We start from the raw sequence: 22,874 nt of genomic DNA, 5'->3' as shown, positions 1-22,874 counted from the left end.
TATGCACACGAGAAAACAAAATGGCGGCGTCTAAGGTGATAGTCACAGCAATTGAGAGCAGAGGAGTGATCAAATTCTTCTTTCTGCAAGGAAAATCCGTGGAGGATATTCACGGTGATATGTCGCAGATTTTGGGGCATCAGTGCCCTTCATATTCCACAGTTAAGAACTAGATTGCCAAATATAAAAGGGGTCAATTCAGCAGCAACGGTGAGGAATGTCCTGGACGCCAGAGTGGTTGTTGTTCCGGAGATCATCGATGCTGTGCACAACCTCATACTGGAGAATCCACGAATTTCAGATAAAGCAATAACAGACATTATGAATATTTCGTGCGTGCGTGCCATTATCCATGAACATTTGGACATGAGGAAGCCATCTGCAAAGTGGGTCCCCAAATGTTTGACAGAGTAGCATGCGAGTGAAAACTTCCTGGTCCATATGTCAGCGTTTCAGGACTGATAAGAACTTCCATGATCGACTGGTCACTATGGATGAGACCTGGATTTATTTGTATGACCCTGAAAACAAGGAGCAGTCAAAAGAGCAGAGGCACAGTGGTTCTCCTCATCCAAAGAAGTTGAGGGGGGCAAAATTCAGCCACTAAGGTGATGACATATAGAGAAAAAGAAGTAGGCAAGAAGCACTCAGCTCACCAAATAGCTACTAATACATTTTGTGTTATTTTTTGTATTAGTAGCTATTTGGTGAGCTGAGTGCTTCTTGCCTACTTCTTTTTCTCTATATGCAATTGACTTGGTAGGCCTTGCACCCTCACCTTCTGACTTATTCCCTTCATAATCATAGCTGTGCAGCACTGTCTCTTTTTGTACTAAGGTGATGGCGTCTGTGTTCTGGGATAAGGAGGGCGTGCTGCTAGTGGACTACCTTCAAAAAGGTTCCACCGTTAATATAAGGTATTACATTGAACTTTTCAACCAATTGAAAGCAGGACTGAAGGCCAAAAGGCGCGACAAGCTGTCCAAAGGAATCTTGTTCCTGTAAGACAACGCCTCTGCTCACACTGCACAAGCGACCACGGCAAAACTGGCTGAGCTGGGCTTCCAGTTGGTTGACCACCCACCTTATTCACCAAATCTAGCTCCCTCCAACTATCATCTGTTTCTAAAGCTGAAGAAACACATCAAGGTACTAAATTTAACACCATTTCTGATGCTATGGCTGCTACGAATGCCTGGTATGAGGCACAACTGGAATCTTTCTTTTTGCTAGGCTTACAGAACCAGGAATACCGATGTAAGAAGTGTGTTGTCATCAGTGGAGAGTATGTGGAATAAATGTAAAGTTTCATCATCCTATTTCATTTCTTTCTGGGTAAAGCCAAAGACTTATCAGCAGCCCCTCGTACTAAAACTAACAAGACAAAATTTTGAAACAGTTTGACTTTTTTTATTATAGAAAACAAACTTTATATTTCAATAAAATTTTAATGTTTAAAAAAACAAAACAAAAACATTTTAGCATCATCATTCCAGTGGACCGTAACATATGGTACTTGCACCTTGCATTCTGTGGGGAGAAAAAAAAATAAATTAAAAAATATTGCACAATGCTGTATACTATAAAGGCATCTTTACACAAGCCAACTAACTGAAGCTACAAAAGGTCCCACCCCCAATTCACTATTGTTAATGGTCACTGTGTAATTACACAGCCACAATTTGCGACCAACTGCATGGGATGATTTGTCAGGTGGGTGAAAGCCTGACAGATGATCCCATGTAAAATTATTCTTAATGTAGCTTTGTGCATTTACTTACTGTTCCATCATCTTCTCCCGGGCCTCCATGGCATCTTTAAGATATTAAAGCACATAAAAAAAAGTTTATATCCTCAGACCTATAGAAAGATGTGTGATCAGGGTTGCCACTAGAAATTTCAGGGCCCCATACTGGCAAAATTTCAGGGCCCCCTTGAGGCTCCACCCCAGCTCCGCCTTCACCCCTGCTCCGCCTGCACCCCACAAATCTTCCATAGTCTCACTGCCACTCTTGGAAAAAATTCACTTCTGCACTACAACCTCAATCACACATTAACCCTTTACACTGAACACCGTATCACACACGCTGCCATCAGATTTAGTTTTGGCCAAATGATTTTTGTAAGCCTAGCTCCACGACAAGGTAGACTCTTTTGGCAGGGCCCTACTCTATTCTAACTTTTTTTTTTCTTTTTAAAACTAACTTCTTTGGTATATATTTATTTTTGGTATATCTGTTTTTTTTTCTTTAAAAGGAAATGTGTCATACAGGTTTTTAACCTAATTGAAACCAAATTCTGATAATGCAGACTTGTGGATTTAGACCTGACAACCCCTTTAAAGGGAATCTGTCACCAGGTTTTTAACACCTAATCTAAGTGAAGCATAACGTAGGGGAAGAGATCCTGATTCCAGCGATTGTCACTTATTGAGCTGCTCAGTGTAGTTTTGATATCACAGGTTCATCAGCAAAAGATTACTACAGGACTACTTGGCATGCTACAGGTAGTCCAGCATATTCATGAGCTCTGTATAACTGCTAGATCTGCAGCAGTGAAAACATTGATTTTAAATCACAATGACAGCAAACAGCTCAGTAAGTGAAATCGCTGGAATCAGGATCTCTGTCTCTACATTATGCTGCTCTCAGATGGGGGAGAAAAAAAAAACCCGCTGACAGATTCACTTTAAGGCTCATTCAGCAGTCGGTGAAAACTGGTCTACACCTGGACAGTGCATGGTCTGGCCATGGGTCTCCTAACCTCAGCAGCTTCATAGCATATATACGAGGAGCCCACACAGGGCTGCCAGCCCCCAGCGGAGCCCACAGAGGGCTGCCAGCCCCCAGCGGAGCCCACAGAGGGCTGCCAGCCCCCAGCGGAGCCCACAGAGGGCTGCCAGCCCCCAGCGGAGCCCACAGAGGGCTGCCAGCCCCCAGCGGAGCCCACAGAGGGCTGCCAGCCCCCAGCGGAGCCCACAGAGGGCTGCCAGCCCACAGCGGAGCCCACAGAGGGCTGCCAGCCCCCAGCGGAGCCCACAGAGGGCTGCCAGCCCCCAGCGGAGCCCACAGAGGGCTGCCAGCCCCCAGCGGAGCCCACAGAGGGCTGCCAGCCCCCAGCGGAGCCCACAGAGGGCTGCCAGCCCCCACCAGAGCCCACAGAGGGCTGCCAGCCCCCAGCAGAGCCCACAGAGGGCTGCCAGCCCCCAGCAGAGCCCACAGAGGGCTGCCAGCCCCCAGCAGAGCCCACAGAGGGCTGCCAGCCCCCAGCAGAGCCCACAGAGGGCTGCCAGCCCCCAGCAGAGCCCACAGAGGGCTGCCAGCCCCCAGCAGAGCCCACAGAGGGCTGCCAGCCCCCAGCAGAGCCCACAGAGGGCTGCCAGCCCCCAGCAGAGCCCACAGAGGGCTGCCAGCCCCCAGCAGAGCCCACAGAGGGCTGCCAGCCCCCAGCAGAGCCCACAGAGGGCTGCCAGCCCCCAGCAGAGCCCACAGAGGGCTGCCAGCCCCCAGCAGAGCCCACAGAGGGCTGCCAGCCCCCAGCAGAGCCCACAGAGGGCTGCCAGCCCCCAGCAGAGCCCACAGAGGGCTGCCAGCCCCCAGCAGAGCCCACAGAGGGCTGCCAGCCCCCAGCAGAGCCCACAGAGGGCTGCCAGCCCCCAGCAGAGCCCACAGAGGGCTGCCAGCCCCCAGCAGAGCCCACAGAGGGCTGCCAGCCCCCAGCAGAGCCCACAGAGGGCTGCCAGCCCCCAGCAGAGCCCACAGAGGGCTGCCAGCCCCCAGCAGAGCCCACAGAGGGCTGCCAGCACACTGTATTACAGGACATAGAGTGGACCTGTATTACAGTATGGTGCTGTGTATGAGCTGGATGCAGTTGGAAGACAGACACATACATATATACATAGACAACATACGTACGGGATCTTCAAGATTACTCATCTACACAGTGGTAGATGTGGAAGGGCCAGGGGGGAGCCCACAGAGGGCTGCCAGCCCCCAGTAGAGCCCACAGAGGGCTGCCAGCCCCCACCAGAGCCCACACAGGGCTGCCAGCCCCCAGCGGAGCCCACACAGGGCTGCCAGCCCCCAGCGGAGCCCACACAGGGCTGCCAGCCCCCAGCGGAGCCCACACAGGGCTGCCAGCCCCCAGCGGAGCCCACACAGGGCTGCCAGCCCCCAGCGGAGCCCACACAGGGCTGCCAGCCCCCAGCGGAGCCCACACAGGGCTGCCAGCCCCCAGCGGAGCCCACACAGGGCTGCCAGCCCCCAGCGGAGCCCACACAGGGCTGCCAGCCCCCAGCGGAGCCCACACAGGGCTGCCAGCCCCCAGCGGAGCCCACACAGGGCTGCCAGCCCCCAGCGGAGCCCACACAGGGCTGCCAGCCCCCAGCGGAGCCCACACAGGGCTGCCAGCCCCCAGCGGAGCCCACACAGGGCTGCCAGCCCCCAGCGGAGCCCACACAGGGCTGCCAGCCCCCAGCGGAGCCCACACAGGGCTGCCAGCCCCCAGCGGAGCCCACACAGGGCTGCCAGCCCCCAGCGGAGCCCACACAGGGCTGCCAGCCCCCAGCGGAGCCCACACAGGGCTGCCAGCCCCCAGCGGAGCCCACACAGGGCTGCCAGCCCCCAGCGGAGCCCACACAGGGCTGCCAGCCCCCAGCAGAGCCCACACAGGGCTGCCAGCCCCCAGCAGAGCCCACACAGGGCTGCCAGCCCCCAGCAGAGCCCACACAGGGCTGCCAGCCCCCAGCAGAGCCCACACAGGGCTGCCAGCCCCCAGCAGAGCCCCCAGAGGGCTGCCAGCCCCCAGCAGAGCCCCCGGAGGGCTGCCAGCCCCCAGCGGAGCCCCCGGAGGGCTGCCAGCCCCCAGCGGAGCCCCCGGAGGGCTGCCAGCCCCCAGCGGAGCCCCCGGAGGGCTGCCAGCCCCCAGCGGAGCCCCCGGAGGGCTGCCAGCCCCCAGCGGAGCCCCCGGAGGGCTGCCAGCCCCCAGCGGAGCCCCCGGAGGGCTGCCAGCCCCCAGCGGAGCCCCCGGAGGGCTGCCAGCCCCCAGCGGAGCCCCCGGAGGGCTGCCAGCCCCCAGCGGAGCCCCCGGAGGGCTGCCAGCCCCCAGCGGAGCCCCCGGAGGGCTGCCAGCCCCCAGCGGAGCCCCCGGAGGGCTGCCAGCCCCCAGCGGAGCCCCCGGAGGGCTGCCAGCCCCCAGCGGAGCCCCCGGAGGGCTGCCAGCCCCCAGCGGAGCCCCCGGAGGGCTGCCAGCCCCCACCGGAGCCCCCGGAGGGCTGCCAGCCCCCACCGGAGCCCACACAGGGCTGCCAGCCCCCACCGGAGCCCACACAGGGCTGCCAGCCCCCAGCAGAGCCCAAAGAGGGCTGCCAGCCCCCAGCAGAGCCCAAAGAGGGCTGCCAGCCCCCAGCAGAGCCCAAAGAGGGCTGCCAGCCCCCAGCAGAGCCCAAAGAGGGCTGCCAGCCCCCAGCAGAGCCCAAAGAGGGCTGCCAGCCCCCAGCAGAGCCCACAGAGGGCTGCCAGCCCCCAGCAGAGCCCACAGAGGGCTGCCAGCCCCCAGCAGAGCCCACAGAGGGCTGCCAGCCCCCAGCAGAGCCCACAGAGGGCTGCCAGCCCCCAGCAGAGCCCACAGAGGGCTGCCAGCCCCCAGCAGAGCCCACAGAGGGCTGCCAGCCCCCAGCAGAGCCCACAGAGGGCTGCCAGCCCCCAGCAGAGCCCACAGAGGGCTGCCAGCCCCCAGCAGAGCCCACAGAGGGCTGCCAGCCCCCAGCAGAGCCCACAGAGGGCTGCCAGCCCCCAGCAGAGCCCACAGAGGGCTGCCAGCCCCCAGCAGAGCCCACAGAGGGCTGCCAGCCCCCAGCAGAGCCCACAGAGGGCTGCCAGCCCCCAGCAGAGCCCACAGAGGGCTGCCAGCCCCCAGCAGAGCCCACAGAGGGCTGCCAGCCCCCAGCAGAGCCCACAGAGGGCTGCCAGCCCCCAGCAGAGCCCACAGAGGGCTGCCAGCCCCCAGCAGAGCCCACACAGGGCTGCCAGCCCCCAGCAAAGCCCACACAGGGCTGCCAGCCCCCCACCGGAGCCCCCAGAGGGCTGCCAGCCCCCACCGGAGCCCCCAGAGGGCTGCCAGCCCCCACCGGAGCCCCCAGAGGGCTGCCAGCCCCCACCGGAGCCCCCAGAGGGCTGCCAGCCCCCACCGGAGCCCCCAGAGGGCTGCCAGCCCCCACCGGAGCCCCCAGAGGGCTGCCAGCCCCCACCGGAGCCCCCAGAGGGCTGCCAGCCCCCACCGGAGCCCCCAGAGGGCTGCCAGCCCCCACCGGAGCCCCCAGAGGGCTGCCAGCCCCCAGCAGAGCCCACAGAGGGCTGCCAGCCCCCACCGGAGCCCACAGAGGGCTGCCAGCCCCCACCGGAGCCCACAGAGGGCTGCCAGCCCCCACCGGAGCCCACAGAGGGCTGCCAGCCCCCAGCAGAGCCCACAGAGGGCTGCCAGCCCCCAGCAGAGCCCACAGAGGGCTGCCAGCCCCCAGCAGAGCCCACAGAGGGCTGCCAGCCCCCAGCAGAGCCCACAGAGGGCTGCCAGCCCCCAGCAGAGCCCACAGAGGGCTGCCAGCCCCCAGCAGAGCCCACAGAGGGCTGCCAGCCCCCAGCAGAGCCCACAGAGGGCTGCCAGCCCCCAGCGGAGCCCACAGAGGGCTGCCAGCCCCCAGCGGAGCCCCCAGAGGGCTGCCAGCCCCCAGCGGAGCCCCCAGAGGGCTGCCAGCCCCCAGCGGAGCCCCCAGAGGGCTGCCAGCCCCCAGCGGAGCCCCCAGAGGGCTGCCAGCCCCCAGCGGAGCCCCCGGAGGGCTGCCAGCCCCCAGCGGAGCCCCCGGAGGGCTGCCAGCCCCCAGCGGAGCCCCCGGAGGGCTGCCAGCCCCCAGCGGAGCCCCCGGAGGGCTGCCAGCCCCCAGCGGAGCCCCCGGAGGGCTGCCAGCCCCCAGCGGAGCCCCCGGAGGGCTGCCAGCCCCCACCGGAGACCCCGGAGGGCTGCCAGCCCCCACCGGAGCCCCCGGAGGGCTGCCAGCCCCCACCGGAGCCCCCGGAGGGCTGCCAGTCCCCACCGGAGCCACCGGAAGGCTGCCAGTCCCCACCGGAGCCCACGGAGGGCTGCCAGTCCCCACCGGAGCCCACGGAGGGCTGCCAGCTCCCACCGGAGCCCACGGAGGGCTGCCAGCCCCCACCGGAGCCCACGGAGGGCTGCCAGCCCCCACCGGAGCCCACACAGGGCTGCCAGCCCCCACCGGAGCCCACACAGGGCTGCCAGCCCCCACCGGAGCCCACACAGGGCTGCCAGCCCCCACCGGAGCCCACACAGGGCTGCCAGCCCCCACCGGAGCCCACACAGGGCTGCCAGCCCCCACCGGAGCCCACACAGGGCTGCCAGCCCCCACCGGAGCCCACACAGGGCTGCCAGCCCCCACCGGAGCCCACACAGGGCTGCCAGCCCCCACCGGAGCCCACAGAGGGCTGCCAGCACACTGTATTACAGGACATAGAGTGGACCTGTATTACAGTATGGTGCTGTGTATGAGCTGGATGCAGTTGGAAGACAGACACATACATATATACATAGACAACATACGTACGGGATCTTCAAGATTACTCATCTACACAGTGGTACCAGAAGATGGAAGGCGTCCGTCGATGGTAATGTCAGCACTACCTGCATTGCTTGGATACCTAATTGAAAGAAACAAATAGGCAAAACATTCTGTTTTACAATTGGGGAAGATACAGGGGCATACACATACTGGAGGGGGCTGCACACACTGCCCCACACTCTGGCAGGGCCAGGGGGGAGCCCACAGAGGGCTGCCAGCCCCCGGCGGAGCCCACAGAGGGCTGCCAGCCCCCGGCGGAGCCCACAGAGGGCTGCCAGCCCCCGGCGGAGCCCACAGAGGGCTGCCAGCCCCCGGCGGAGCCCCCAGAGGGCTGCCAGCCCCCGGCGGAGCCCCCAGAGGGCTGCCAGCCCCCGGCAGAGCCCCCAGAGGGCTGCCAGCCCCCAGCAGAGCCCCCAGAGGGCTGCCAGCCCCCAGCAGAGCCCCCAGAGGGCTGCCAGCCCCCAGCAGAGCCCCCAGAGGGCTGCCAGCCCCCAGCAGAGCCCCCAGAGGGCTGCCAGCCCCCAGCAGAGCCCCCAGAGGGCTGCCAGCCCCCAGCAGAGCCCCCAGAGGGCTGCCAGCCCCCAGCAGAGCCCCCAGAGGGCTGCCAGCCCCCAGCAGAGCCCCCAGAGGGCTGCCAGCCCCCAGCAGAGCCCCCAGAGGGCTGCCAGCCCCCAGCAGAGCCCCCAGAGGGCTGCCAGCCCCCAGCAGAGCCACCGGAGGGCTGCCAGTCCCCACCGGAGCCCACACAGGGCTGCCAGCCCCCAGCAGAGCCCACACAGGGCTGCCAGCCCCCAGCAGAGCCCAAAGAGGGCTGCCAGCCCCCAGCAGAGCCCACACAGGGCTGCCAGCCCCCAGCAAAGCCCACACAGGGCTGCCAGCCCCCAGCAAAGCCCACACAGGGCTGCCAGCCCCCAGCAAAGCCCACACAGGGCTGCCAGCCCCCAGCAAAGCCCACACAGGGCTGCCAGCCCCCAGCAAAGCCCACACAGGGCTGCCAGCCCCCAGCAAAGCCCACACAGGGCTGCCAGCCCCCAGCAAAGCCCACACAGGGCTGCCAGCCCCCAGCAAAGCCCACACAGGGCTGCCAGCCCCCAGCAAAGCCCACACAGGGCTGCCAGCCCCCAGCAAAGCCCACACAGGGCTGCCAGCCCCCAGCAAAGCCCACACAGGGCTGCCAGCCCCCAGCAAAGCCCACACAGGGCTGCCAGCCCCCAGCAAAGCCCACACAGGGCTGCCAGCCCCCAGCAAAGCCCACACAGGGCTGCCAGCCCCCAGCAAAGCCCACACAGGGCTGCCAGCCCCCAGCAAAGCCCACACAGGGCTGCCAGCCCCCAGCAAAGCCCACACAGGGCTGCCAGCCCCCAGCAAAGCCCACACAGGGCTGCCAGCCCCCACCGGAGCCCACACAGGGCTGCCAGCCCCCACCGGAGCCCACACAGGGCTGCCAGCCCCCACCGGAGCCCACACAGGGCTGCCAGCCCCCACCGGAGCCCACACAGGGCTGCCAGCCCCCACCGGAGCCCACACAGGGCTGCCAGCCCCCACCGGAGCCCACACAGGGCTGCCAGCCCCCACCGGAGCCCACACAGGGCTGCCAGCCCCCACCGGAGCCCACACAGGGCTGCCAGCCCCCACCGGAGCCCACACAGGGCTGCCAGCCCCCACCGGAGCCCACACAGGGCTGCCAGCCCCCACCGGAGCCCACACAGGGCTGCCAGCCCCCACCGGAGCCCAAAGAGGGCTGCCAGCCCCCACCGGAGCCCACAGAGGGCTGCCAGCCCCCGGCAGAGCCCACAGAGGGCTGCCAGCCCCCGGCAGAGCCCACAGAGGGCTGCCAGCCCCCGGCAGAGCCCACAGAGGGCTGCCAGCCCCCGGCAGAGCCCACAGAGGGCTGCCAGCCCCCGGCAGAGCCCACAGAGGGCTGCCAGCCCCCGGCAGAGCCCACAGAGGGCTGCCAGCCCCCGGCAGAGCCCACAGAGGGCTGCCAGCCCCCAGCAGAGCCCACAGAGGGCTGCCAGCCCCCAGCAGAGCCCACAGAGGGCTGCCAGCCCCAAGCAGAGCCCCCGGAGGGCTGCCAGCCCCCAGCGGAGCCCCCGGAGGGCTGCCAGCCCCCAGCGGAGCCCCCGGAGGGCTGCCAGCCCCCAGCGGAGCCCCCGGAGGGCTGCCAGCCCCCAGCGGAGCCCCCGGAGGGCTGCCAGCCCCCAGCGGAGCCCCCGGAGGGCTGCCAGCCCCCAGCGGAGCCCCCGGAGGGCTGCCAGCCCCCAGCGGAGCCCCCGGAGGGCTGCCAGCCCCCACCGGAGCCCCCGGAGGGCTGCCAGCCCCCACCGGAGCCCCCGGAGGGCTGCCAGCCCCCACCGGAGCCCACGGAGGGCTGCCAGCCCCCACCGGAGCCCACGGAGGGCTGCCAGCCCCCACCGGAGCCCACGGAGGGCTGCCAGTCCCCACCGGAGCCCACGGAGGGCTGCCAGTCCCCACCGGAGCCCACGGAGGGCTGCCAGTCCCCACCGGAGCCCACGGAGGGCTGCCAGTCCCCACCGGAGCCCACGGAGGGCTGCCAGTCCCCACCGGAGCCCACGGAGGGCTGCCAGTCCCCACCGGAGCCCACGGAGGGCTGCCAGTCCCCACCGGAGCCCACGGAGGGCTGCCAGCTCCCACCGGAGCCCACGGAGGGCTGCCAGCCCCCACCGGAGCCCACGGAGGGCTGCCAGCCCCCACGGAGGGCTGCCAGCCCCCACCGGAGCCCACACAGGGCTGCCAGCCCCCACCGGAGCCCACACAGGGCTGCCAGCCCCCACCGGAGCCCACACAGGGCTGCCAGCCCCCACCGGAGCCCACACAGGGCTGCCAGCCCCCACCGGAGCCCACACAGGGCTGCCAGCCCCCACCGGAGCCCACACAGGGCTGCCAGCCCCCACCGGAGCCCACACAGGGCTGCCAGCCCCCACCGGAGCCCACACAGGGCTGCCAGCCCCCACCGGAGCCCACACAGGGCTGCCAGCCCCCACCGGAGCCCACACAGGGCTGCCAGCACACTGTATTACAGGACATAGAGTGGACCTGTATTACAGTATGGTGCTGTGTATGAGCTGGATGCAGTTGGAAGACAGACACATACATATATACATAGACAACATACGTACGGGATCTTCAAGATTACTCATCTACACAGTGGTACCAGAAGATGGAAGGCGTCCGTCGATGGTAATGTCAGCACTACCTGCATTGCTTAGATACCTAATTGAAAGAAACAAATAGGCAAAACATTCTGTTTTACAATTGGGGAAGATACAGGGGCATACACATACTGGAGGGGGCTGCACACACTGCCCCACACTCTGGCAGGGCCAGGGGGGAGCCCACAGAGGGCTGCCAGCCCCCGGCGGAGCCCACAGAGGGCTGCCAGCCCCCAGCAGAGCCCACAGAGGGCTGCCAGCCCCCAGCAGAGCCCACAGAGGGCTGCCAGCCCCCAGCAGAGCCCACAGAGGGCTGCCAGCCCCCAGCAGAGCCCACAGAGGGCTGCCAGCCCCCAGCAGAGCCCACAGAGGGCTGCCAGCCCCCAGCAGAGCCCACAGAGGGCTGCCAGCCCCCAGCAGAGCCCACAGAGGGCTGCCAGCCCCCAGCAGAGCCCACAGAGGGCTGCCAGCCCCCAGCAGAGCCCACAGAGGGCTGCCAGCCCCCAGTAGAGCCCACAGAGGGCTGCCAGCCCCCACCGGAGCCCCCAGAGGGCTGCCAGCCCCCACCGGAGCCCCCAGAGGGCTGCCAGCCCCCAGCAGAGCCCCCAGAGGGCTGCCAGCCCCCAGCAGAGCCCCCAGAGGGCTGCCAGCCCCCAGCAGAGCCCCCAGAGGGCTGCCAGCCCCCAGCAGAGCCCCCAGAGGGCTGCCAGTCCCCAGCAGAGCCCCCCGGAGGGCTGCCAGCCCCCAGCGGAGCCCCCAGAGGGCTGCCAGCCCCCAGCAGAGCCCCCAGAGGGCTGCCAGCCCCCAGCAGAGCCCACACAGGGCTACCAGCACACTGTATTACAGGACATAGAGTGGACCTGTATTACAGTATGGTGCTGTGTATGAGCTGGATGCAGTTGGAAGACAGACACAGCGGAGCCCACACAGGGCTGCCAGCCCCCAGCGGAGCCCCCGGAGGGCTGCCAGCCCCCAGCGGAGCCCCCGGAGGGCTGCCAGCCCCCAGCGGAGCCCCCGGAGGGCTGCCAGCCCCCAGCGGAGCCCCCGGAGGGCTGCCAGCCCCCAGCGGAGCCCCCGGAGGGCTGCCAGCCCCCAGCGGAGCCCCCGGAGGGCTGCCAGCCCCCAGCGGAGCCCCCGGAGGGCTGCCAGCCCACAGCGGAGCCCCCGGAGGGCTGCCAGCCCACAGCGGAGCCCCCGGAGGGCTGCCAGCCCACAGCGGAGCCCCCGGAGGGCTGCCAGCCCACAGCGGAGCCCCCGGAGGGCTGCCAGCCCCCAGCGGAGCCACCGGAGGGCTGCCAGCCCCCACCGGAGCCACCGGAGGGCTGCCAGCCCCCACCGGAGCCACCGGAGGGCTGCCAGCCCCCACCGGAGCCACCGGAGGGCTGCCAGTCCCCACCGGAGGGCTGCCAGCCCCCACCGGAGCCCACACAGGGCTGCCAGCCCCCACCGGAGCGCACACAGGGCTGCCAGCCCCCAGCAGAGCCCAAAGAGGGTTGCCAGCCCCCAGCAGAGCCCACAGAGGGCTGCCAGCCCCCAGCAGAGCCCACACAGGGCTGCCAGCCCCCAGCAGAGCCCACACAGGGCTGCCAGCCCCCAGCAGAGCCCACACAGGGCTGCCAGCCCCCAGCAGAGCCCACACAGGGCTGCCAGCCCCCAGCAAAGCCCACACAGGGCTGCCAGCCCCCAGCAAAGCCCACACAGGGCTGCCAGCCCCCAGCAAAGCCCACACAGGGCTGCCAGCCCCCAGCAAAGCCCACACAGGGCTGCCAGCCCCCAGCAAAGCCCACACAGGGCTGCCAGCCCCCAGCAAAGCCCACACAGGGCTGCCAGCCCCCAGCAAAGCCCACACAGGGCTGCCAGCCCCCAGCAAAGCCCACACAGGGCTGCCAGCCCCCACCGGAGCCCACACAGGGCTGCCAGCCCCCACCGGAGCCCACACAGGGCTGCCAGCCCCCGGCAGAGCCCACACAGGGCTGCCAGCCCCCGGCAGAGCCCACACAGGGCTGCCAGCCCCCGGCAGAGCCCACAGAGGGCTGCCAGCCCCCGGCAGAGCCCACAGAGGGCTGCCAGCCCCCGGCAGAGCCCACAGAGGGCTGCCAGCCCCCGGCAGAGCCCACAGAGGGCTGCCAGCCCCCGGCAGAGCCCACAGAGGGCTGCCAGCCCCCGGCAGAGCCCACAGAGGGCTGCCAGCCCCCGGCAGAGCCCACAGAGGGCTGCCAGCCCCCGGCAGAGCCCACAGAGGGCTGCCAGCCCCCGGCAGAGCCCACAGAGGGCTGCCAGCCCCCGGCAGAGCCCACAGAGGGCTGCCAGCCCCCGGCAGAGCCCACAGAGGGCTGCCAGCCCCCGGCAGAGCCCACAGAGGGCTGCCAGCCCCCGGCAGAGCCCACAGAGGGCTGCCAGCCCCCGGCAGAGCCCACAGAGGGCTGCCAGCCCCCGGCAGAGCCCACAGAGGGCTGCCAGCCCCCGGCAGAGCCCACAGAGGGCTGCCAGCCCCCGGCAGAGCCCACAGAGGGCTGCCAGCCCCCGGCAGAGCCCACAGAGGGCTGCCAGCCCCCACCGGAGCCCACAGAGGGCTGCCAGCCCCCAGCAGAGCCCACAGAGGGCTGCCAGCCCCCAGCAGAGCCCACAGAGGGCTGCCAGCCCCCAGCAGAGCCCACAGAGGGCTGCCAGCCCCCAGCAGAGCCCACAGAGGGCTGCCAGCCCCCACCGGAGCCCACAGAGGGCTGCCAGCCCCCAGTAGAGCCCACAGAGGGCTGCCAGCCCCCACCGGAGCCCACAGAGGGCTGCCAGCCCCCACCGGAGCCCCCAGAGGGCTGCCAGCCCCCACCGGAGCCCCCAGAGGGCTGCCAGCCCCCACCGGAGCCCCCAGAGGGCTGCCAGCCCCCCACCGGAGCCCCCAGAGGGCTGCCAGCCCCCACCGGAGCCCCCAGAGGGCTGCCAGCCCCCACCGGAGCCCCCAGAGGGCTGCCAGCCCCCACCGGAGCCCCCAGAGGGCTGCCAGCCCCCACCGGAGCCCCCAGAGGGCTGCCAGCCCCCAGCAGAGCCCCCAGAGGGCTGCCAGCACACTGTATTACAGGACATAGAGTGGACCTGTATTACAGTATGGTGCTGTGTATGAGCTGGATGCAGTTGGAAGACAGACACAGCGGAGCCCACACAGGGCTGCCAGCCCCCAGCGGAGCCCACACAGGGCTGCCAGCCCCCAGCGGAGCCCACACAGGGCTGCCAGCCCCCAGCGGAGCCCACACAGGGCTGCCAGCCCCCAGCGGAGCCCACACAGGGCTGCCAGCCCCCAGCGGAGCCCACACAGGGCTGCCAGCCCCCAGCGGAGCCCACACAGGGCTGCCAGCCCCCAGCGGAGCCCACACAGGGCTGCCAGCCCCCAGCGGAGCCCACACAGGGCTGCCAGCCCCCAGCGGAGCCCACACAGGGCTGCCAGCCCCCAGCGGAGCCCACACAGGGCTGCCAGCCCCCAGCGGAGCCCACACAGGGCTGCCAGCCCCCAGCGGAGCCCACACAGGGCTGCCAGCCCCCAGCGGAGCCCACACAGGGCTGCCAGCCCCCAGCGGAGCCCACAGAGGGCTGCCAGCCCCCAGCAGAGCCCACAGAGGGCTGCCAGCCCCCAGCGGAGCCCACAGAGGGCTGCCAGCCCCCAGCGGAGCCCACAGAGGGCTGCCAGCCCCCAGCGGAGCCCCCGGAGGGCTGCCAGCCCCCAGCGGAGCCCCCGGAGGGCTGCCAGCCCCCAGCGGAGCCCCCGGAGGGCTGCCAGCCCCCAGCGGAGCCCCCGGAGGGCTGCCAGCCCCCAGCGGAGCCCCCGGAGGGCTGCCAGCCCCCAGCGGAGCCCCGGAGGGCTGCCAGCCCCCAGCGGAGCCCCCGGAGGGCTGCCAGCCCCCAGCGGAGCCCCCGGAGGGCTGCCAGCCCCCAGCGGAGCCCCCGGAGGGCTGCCAGCCCCCAGCGGAGCCCCCGGAGGGCTGCCAGCCCCCAGCAGAGCCCACACAGGGCTGCCAGCCCCCAGCAGAGCCCACACAGGGCTGCCAGCACACTGTATTACAGGACATAGAGTGGACCTGTATTACAGTATGGTGCTGTGTATGAGCTGGATGCAGTTGGAAGACAGACACAGCGGAGCCCACACAGGGCTGCCAGCCCCCAGCGGAGCCCACAGAGGGCTGCCAGCCCCCAGTAGAGCCCACAGAGGGCTGCCAGTCCCCACCAGAGCCCACAGAAGGCTGCCAGCCTCCACCGGAGCCCACAGAGGGCTGCCAGCCCCCAACGGAGCCCCCAGAGGGCTGCCAGCCCCCAGCAGAGCCCACAGAGGGCTGCCAGCCCCCAGCAGAGCCCCCAGAGGGCTGCCAGCCCCCAGCAGAGCCCCCAGAGGGCTGCCAGCCCCCAGCAGAGCCCCCAGAGGGCTGCCAGCCCCCAGCAGAGCCCCCAGAGGGCTGCCAGCCCCCAGCAGAGCCCCCAGAGGGCTGCCAGCCCCCAGCAGAGCCCCCAGAGGGCTGCCAGCCCCCAGCAGAGCCCCCAGAGGGCTGCCAGCCCCCAGCAGAGCCCCCAGAGGGCTGCCAGCCCCCAGCAGAGCCCCCAGAGGGCTGCCAGCCCCCAGCAGAGCCCCCAGAGGGCTGCCAGCCCCCAGCAGAGCCCCCAGAGGGCTGCCAGCCCCCAGCAGAGCCCCCAGAGGGCTGCCAGCCCCCAGCAGAGCCCCCAGAGGGCTGCCAGCCCCCAGCAGAGCCCCCAGAGGGCTGCCAGCCCCCAGCAGAGCCCCCAGAGGGCTGCCAGCCCCCAGCAGAGCCCCCAGAGGGCTGCCAGCCCCCAGCAGAGCCCCCAGAGGGCTGCCAGCCCCCAGCAGAGCCCCCAGAGGGCTGCCAGCCCCCAGCAGAGCCCCCAGAGGGCTGCCAGCCCCCAGCAGAGCCCCCAGAGGGCTGCCAGCCCCCAGCAGAGCCCCCAGAGGGCTGCCAGCCCCCAGCAGAGCCCCCAGAGGGCTGCCAGCCCCCAGCAGAGCCCCCAGAGGGCTGCCAGCCCCCAGCAGAGCCCCCAGAGGGCTGCCAGCCCCCAGCAGAGCCCCCAGAGGGCTGCCAGCCCCCAGCAGAGCCCCCAGAGGGCTGCCAGCCCCCAGCAGAGCCCCCAGAGGGCTGCCAGCCCCCAGCAGAGCCCCCAGAGGGCTGCCAGCCCCCAGCAGAGCCCCCAGAGGGCTGCCAGCCCCCAGCAGAGCCCCCAGAGGGCTGCCAGCCCCCAGCAGAGCCCCCAGAGGGCTGCCAGCCCCCAGCAGAGCCCCCAGAGGGCTGCCAGCCCCCAGCAGAGCCCCCAGAGGGCTGCCAGCCCCCAGCAGAGCCCCCAGAGGGCTGCCAGCCCCCAGCAGAGCCCCCAGAGGGCTGCCAGCCCCCAGCAGAGCCCCCAGAGGGCTGCCAGCCCCCAGCAGAGCCCCCAGAGGGCTGCCAGCCCCCAGCAGAGCCCCCAGAGGGCTGCCAGCCCCCAGCTGAGCCCCCAGAGGGCTGCCAGCCCCCAGCTGAGCCCACACAGGGCTGCCAGCCCCCAGCAGAGCCCACAGAGGGCTGCCAGCACACTGTATTACAGGACATAGAGTGGACCTGTATTACAGTATGGTGCTGTGTATGAGCTGGATGCAGTTGGAAGACAGACACATACATATATACATAGACAACATACGTACGGGATCTTCAAGATTACTCATCTACACAGTGGTACCAGAAGATGGAAGGCGTCCGTCGATGGTAATGTCAGCACTACCTGCATTGCTTGGATACCTAATTGAAAGAAACAAATAGGCAAAACATTCTGTTTTACAATTGGGGAAGATACAGGGGCATACACATACTGGAGGGGGCTGCACACACTGCCCCACACTCTGGCAGGGCCAGGGGGGAGCCCACAGAGGGCTGCCAGCCCCCGGCAGAGCCCACAGAGGGCTGCCAGCCCCCGGCAGAGCCCACAGAGGGCTGCCAGCCCCCGGCAGAGCCCACACAGGGCTGCCAGCCCCCGGCAGAGCCCACACAGGGCTGCCAGCCCCCACCGGAGCCCACACAGGGCTGCCAGCCCCCACCGGAGCCCACACAGGGCTGCCAGCCCCCACCGGAGCCCACACAGGGCTGCCAGCCCCCACCGGAGCCCACAGAGGGCTGCCAGCCCCCACCGGAGCCCACAGAGGGCTGCCAGCCCCCACCGGAGCCCACAGAGGGCTGCCAGCCCCCACCGGAGCCCACAGAGGGCTGCCAGCCCCCACCGGAGCCCACAGAGGGCTGCCAGCCCCCAGCAGAGCCCACAGAGGGCTGCCAGCCCCCAGCAGAGCCCACACAGGGCTGCCAGCCCCCAGCAGAGCCCACACAGGGCTGCCAGCCCCCAGCAGAGCCCACACAGGGCTGCCAGCCCCCAGCAGAGCCCACACAGGGCTGCCAGCCCCCAGCAGAGCCCACACAGGGCTGCCAGCCCCCAGCAGAGCCCACACAGGGCTGCCAGCCCCCACCAGAGCCCACACAGGGCTGCCAGCCCCCACCAGAGCCCACACAGGGCTGCCAGCCCCCACCGGAGCCCACAGAGGGCTGCCAGCCCCCACCGGAGCCCACAGAGGGCTGCCAGCCCCCACCGGAGCCCACAGAGGGCTGCCAGCCCCCACCGGAGCCCACAGAGGGCTGCCAGCCCCCACCGGAGCCCACAGAGGGCTGCCAGCCCCCACCGGAGCCCACAGAGGGCTGCCAGCCCCCACCGGAGCCCACACAGGGCTGCCAGCCCCCACCGGAGCCCACACAGGGCTGCCAGCCCCCACCGGAGCCCACACAGGGCTGCCAGCCCCCACCGGAGCCCACACAGGGCTGCCAGCCCCCACCGGAGCCCACACAGGGCTGCCAGCCCCCACCGGAGCCCACACAGGGCTGCCAGCCCCCACCGGAGCCCACACAGGGCTGCCAGCCCCCACCGGAGCCCACACAGGGCTGCCAGCCCCCACCGGAGCCCACACAGGGCTGCCAGCCCCCAGCAGAGCCCACAGAGGGCTGCCAGCCCCCAGAGGGCTGCCAGCCCCCAGCGGAGCCCACAGAGGGCTGCCAGCCCCCAGCGGAGCCCACAGAGGGCTGCCAGCCCCCAGCGGAGCCCACAGAGGGCTGCCAGCCCCCAGCGGAGCCCACAGAGGGCTGCCAGCCCCCAGCGGAGCCCACAGAGGGCTGCCAGCCCCCAGCGGAGCCCACAGAGGGCTGCCAGCCCCCAGCGGAGCCCACAGAGGGCTGCCAGCCCCCACCGGAGCCCACAGAGGGCTGCCAGCCCCCACCGGAGCCCACAGAGGGCTGCCAGCCCCCACCGGAGCCCACAGAGGGCTGCCAGCCCCCACCGGAGCCCACACAGGGCTGCCAGCCCCCACCGGAGCCCACAGAGGGCTGCCAGCCCCCACCGGAGCCCACACAGGGCTGCCAGCCCCCACCGGAGCCCACACAGGGCTGCCAGCCCGCACCGGAGCCCACACAGGGCTGCCAGCCCCCAGCAGAGCCCACACAGGGCTGCCAGCCCCCAGCAGAGCCCACAGAGGGCTGCCAGCCCCCAGAGGGCTGCCAGCCCCCAGAGGGCTGCCAGCCCCCAGCGGAGCCCACAGAGGGCTGCCAGCCCCCGGCGGAGCCCACAGAGGGCTGCCAGCCCCCGGCGGAGCCCACAGAGGGCTGCCAGCCCCCGGCGGAGCCCACAGAGGGCTGCCAGCCCCCGGCGGAGCCCACAGAGGGCTGCCAGCCCCCGGCGGAGCCCCCAGAGGGCTGCCAGCCCCCGGCGGAGCCCCCAGAGGGCTGCCAGCCCCCGGCGGAGCCCCCAGAGGGCTGCCAGCCCCCGGCGGAGCCCCCAGAGGGCTGCCAGCCCCCGGCGGAGCCCCCAGAGGGCTGCCAGCCCCCGGCGGAGCCCCCAGAGGGCTGCCAGCCCCCGGCGGAGCCCACAGAGGGCTGCCAGCCCCCGGCGGAGCCCCCAGAGGGCTGCCAGCCCCCGGCGGAGCCCACAGAGGGCTGCCAGCCCCCGGCGGAGCCCACACAGGGCTGCCAGCCCCCAGCAGAGCCCACACAGGGCTGCCAGCCCCCAGCAGAGCCCACAGAGGGCTGCCAGCCCCCAGAGGGCTGCCAGCCCCCAGAGGGCTGCCAGCCCCCAGCGGAGCCCACAGAGGGCTGCCAGCCCCCGGCGGAGCCCACAGAGGGCTGCCAGCCCCCGGCGGAGCCCACAGAGGGCTGCCAGCCCCCGGCGGAGCCCACAGAGGGCTGCCAGCCCCCGGCGGAGCCCCCAGAGGGCTGCCAGCCCCCGGCGGAGCCCCCAGAGGGCTGCCAGCCCCCGGCGGAGCCCCCAGAGGGCTGCCAGCCCCCGGCGGAGCCCCCAGAGGGCTGCCAGCCCCCGGCGGAGCCCCCAGAGGGCTGCCAGCCCCCGGCGGAGCCCCCAGAGGGCTGCCAGCCCCCGGCGGAGCCCCCAGAGGGCTGCCAGCCCCCGGCGGAGCCCCCAGAGGGCTGCCAGCCCCCGGCGGAGCCCACAGAGGGCTGCCAGCCCCCGGCGGAGCCCCCAGAGGGCTGCCAGCCCCCGGCGGAGCCCACAGAGGGCTGCCAGCCCCCGGCGGAGCCCACAGAGGGCTGCCAGCCCCCGGCGGAGCCCACAGAGGGCTGCCAGCCCCCGGCGGAGCCCACAGAGGGCTGCCAGCCCCCTGCGGAGCCCACAGAGGGCTGCCAGCCCCCAGCGGAGCCCACAGAGGGCTGCCAGCCCCCAGCGGAGCCCACAGAGGGCTGCCAGCCCCCAGCGGAGCCCACAGAGGGCTGCCAGCCCCCAGCGGAGCCCACAGAGGGCTGCCAGCCCCCAGCGGAGCCCACAGAGGGCTGCCAGCCCCCAGCGAAGCCCACAGAGGGCTGCCAGCCCCCAGCGGAGCCCACAGAGGGCTGCCAGCCCCCAGCGGAGCCCACAGAGGGCTGTCAGCACACTGTATTACAGGACATAGAGTGGACCTGTATTACAGTACGGTGCTGTGTATGAGCTGGATGCAGTTGGAAGACAGACACATACATATATACATAGACAACATACGTACGGGATCTTCAAGATTACTCGTCTACACAGTGGTACCAGAAGATGGAAGGCGTCCGTCGATCGTAATGTCAGCACTACCTGCATTGCTTGGATACCTAATTGAAAAAAAAATAAATAGTCAAAACATTCTGTTTTACAATTGGGGAAGATACAGGGGCATACACATACTGGAGGGGGTTACACACACTGCCCCACTCTCAGACAGGGCTGCGCAGAGGGGTCGGGCAGAGCGCAGAGGGGTCGGGCAGAGCGCAGAGGGGTCGGGCAGAGGGGTCGGGCAGAGGGGTCGGGCAGAGGGGTCGGGCAGAGGGGTCGGGCAGAGGGGTCGGGCAGAGGGGTCGGGCAGAGGGGTCGGGCAGAGGGGTCGGGCAGAGGGGTCGGGCAGAGCGCAGAGGGGTCGGGCAGAGCGCAGAGGGGTCGGGCAGAGCGCAGAGGGGTCGGGCAGAGCGCAGAGGGGTCGGGCAGAGCGCAGAGGGGTCGGGCAGAGCGCAGAGGGGTCGGGCAGAGCGCAGAGGGGTCGGGCAGAGCGCAGAGGGGTCGGGCAGAGCGCAGAGGGGTCGGGCAGAGCGCAGAGGGGTCGGGCAGAGCGCAGAGGGGTCGGGCAGAGCGCAGAGGGGTCGGGCAGAGCGCAGAGGGGTCGGGCAGAGCGCAGAGGGGTCGGGCAGAGCGCAGAGGGGTCGGGCAGAGGGGTCGGGCAGAGCGCAGAGGGGTCGGGCAGAGCGCAGAGGGGTCGGGCAGAGCGCAGAGGGGTCGGGCAGAGCGCAGAGGGGTCGGGCAGAGCGCAGAGGGGTCGGGCAGAGCGCAGAGGGGTCGGGCAGAGCGCAGAGGGGTCGGGCAGAGCGCAGAGGGGTCGGGCAGAGCGCAGAGGGGTCGGGCAGAGCGCAGAGGGGTCGGGCAGAGCGCAGAGGGGTCGGGCAGAGCGCAGAGGGGTCGGGCAGAGCGCAGAGGGGTCGGGCAGAGCGCAGAGGGGTCGGGCAGAGCGCAGAGGGGTCTGGCAGAGCGCAGAGGGGTCTGGCAGAGCGCAGAGGGGTCTGGCAGAGCGCAGAGGGGTCTGGCAGAGCGCAGAGGGGTCTGGCAGAGCGCAGAGGGGTCTGGCAGAGCGCAGAGGGGTCTGGCAGAGCGCAGAGGGGTCTGGCAGAGCGCAGAGGGGTCTGGCGGCGCACGGGCAGAGCGCAGAGGGGTCTGGCGGCGCACGGGCAGAGCGCAGAGGGGTCTGGCGGCGCACGGGCAGAGCGCAGAGGGGTCTGGCGGCGCACGGGCAGAGCGCAGAGGGGTCTGGCGGCGCACGGGCAGAGCGCAGAGGGGTCGGGCAGAGCGCAGAGGGGTCGGGCAGAGCGCAGAGGGGTCGGGCAGAGCGCAGAGGGGTCGGGCAGAGCGCAGAGGGGTCGGGCAGAGCGCAGAGGGGTCGGGCAGAGCGCAGAGGGGTCGGGCAGAGCGCAGAGGGGTCGGGCAGAGCGCAGAGGGGTCGGGCAGAGCGCAGAGGGGTCGGGCAGAGCGCAGAGGGGTCGGGCAGAGCGCAGAGGGGTCGGGCAGAGCGCAGAGGGGTCGGGCAGAGCGCAGAGGGGTCGGGCAGAGCGCAGAGGGGTCGGGCAGAGCGCAGAGGGGTCGGGCAGAGCGCAGAGGGGTCGGGCAGAGCGCAGAGGGGTCGGGCAGAGCGCAGAGGGGTCGGGCAGAGCGCAGAGGGGTCGGGCAGAGCGCAGAGGGGTCGGGCAGAGCGCAGAGGGGTCGGGCAGAGCGCAGAGGGGTCGGGCAGAGCGCAGAGGGGTCGGGCAGAGCGCAGAGGGGTCGGGCAGAGCGCAGAGGGGTCGGGCAGAGCGCAGAGGGGTCGGGCAGAGCGCAGAGGGGTCGGGCAGAGCGCAGAGGGGTCGGGCAGAGCGCAGAGGGGTCGGGCAGAGCGCAGAGGGGTCGGGCAGAGCGCAGAGGGGTCGGGCAGAGCGCAGAGGGGTCGGGCAGAGCGCAGAGGGGTCGGGCAGAGCGCAGAGGGGTCGGGCAGAGCGCAGAGGGGTCGGGCAGAGCGCAGAGGGGTCGGGCAGAGCGCAGAGGGGTCGGGCAGAGCGCAGAGGGGTCGGGCAGAGCGCAGAGGGGTCGGGCAGAGCGCAGAGGGGTCGGGCAGAGCGCAGAGGGGTCGGGCAGAGCGCAGAGGGGTCTGGCGGCGCACAGGCAGAGGGGTCTGGCGGCAGGCAGCCCGTGCCCGTACATATATACCGGTGGCAGGCAGGCAGGCAGCCCGTACATATATACCGGCGGCAGGCAGGCAGCCCGTACATATCTACCGGCGGCAGGCAGCCCGTATATATATTCCGGCCGCAGGCAGCCCGTGCCCGTACATATATACCGGCAGCAGGCAGCCCGTACATATATACCGGCGGCAGGCAGCCCGTATATATATTCCGGCCGCAGGCAGCCCGTGCCCGTACATATATACCGGCAGCAGGCAGCCCGTACATATATACCGGCGGCAGGCAGCCCGTACATATATACCGGCGGCAGGCAGCCCGTACATATCTACCGGCGGCAGGCAGCCCGTACATATATACCGGCAGCAGGCAGCCCGTGCCCGTACATATATACCGGCAGCAGGCAGCCCGTACATATATACCGGCGGCAAGCAGCCCGTCCCCGCGCACCGGCATCAGGCACCCCGTAAGCATACACACATAATACTCACCCCACCACCGCCGATTTTGAAAAGTGGCGCGCTCTGCGATGACTTCCGTTTTGTACTGCGCAGGGCAGCGCATGCGCAGTACAAACCTCTCCGAACACTTGTGGCTGAGCAGCGTCTAACGTGAGGGGAGGGAGCGTAGTCTGACGTCGTCAGTGACGACGTCAGACTCGGCCGGCCCCTCTGCCTCGTCGGGTGGTGCCCGGAGAAGATGAGGGGAGGAGTGGGACCTGGGGGTGGAGTGGAGCCGGGGTAAAAGACTTGAGGGGGCGGAGTGGGGCTGGGAAAAGGCGTGGAGGAGCGGACTCGAGCGTGTATACAGACGAGGAGGGGGCGGAGTGGAGATGCAGGGCACCCGGCTTCATAA

The 22,874-nt window shown here is 69.3% G+C and overlaps 1 long non-coding RNA gene across 1 annotated transcript; it reads right to left on the bottom strand.

Annotated features, from left to right (window-relative positions):
* Positions 1-1,388: 1,388 nt before the first annotated feature.
* Positions 1,389-22,619, bottom strand: LOC142269278 (uncharacterized). The gene is made up of 6 exons (XR_012734796.1): positions 22,511-22,619; positions 19,844-19,937; positions 10,768-10,861; positions 7,613-7,706; positions 1,782-1,860; positions 1,389-1,530 (listed from the first exon to the last, which is right to left on the bottom strand). It is a non-coding gene; the product is annotated as an uncharacterized LOC142269278 (long non-coding RNA).
* Between the last annotated feature and the right edge of the window lie 255 nt (positions 22,620-22,874).

This window comes from Anomaloglossus baeobatrachus, unplaced genomic scaffold (genome assembly GCF_048569485.1).
Source record: "Anomaloglossus baeobatrachus isolate aAnoBae1 unplaced genomic scaffold, aAnoBae1.hap1 Scaffold_3163, whole genome shotgun sequence".
NCBI classification, from domain to species: Eukaryota; Metazoa; Chordata; class Amphibia; order Anura; family Aromobatidae; genus Anomaloglossus; species Anomaloglossus baeobatrachus.
This window is presented reverse-complemented; position numbering and strand designations above follow the sequence as displayed.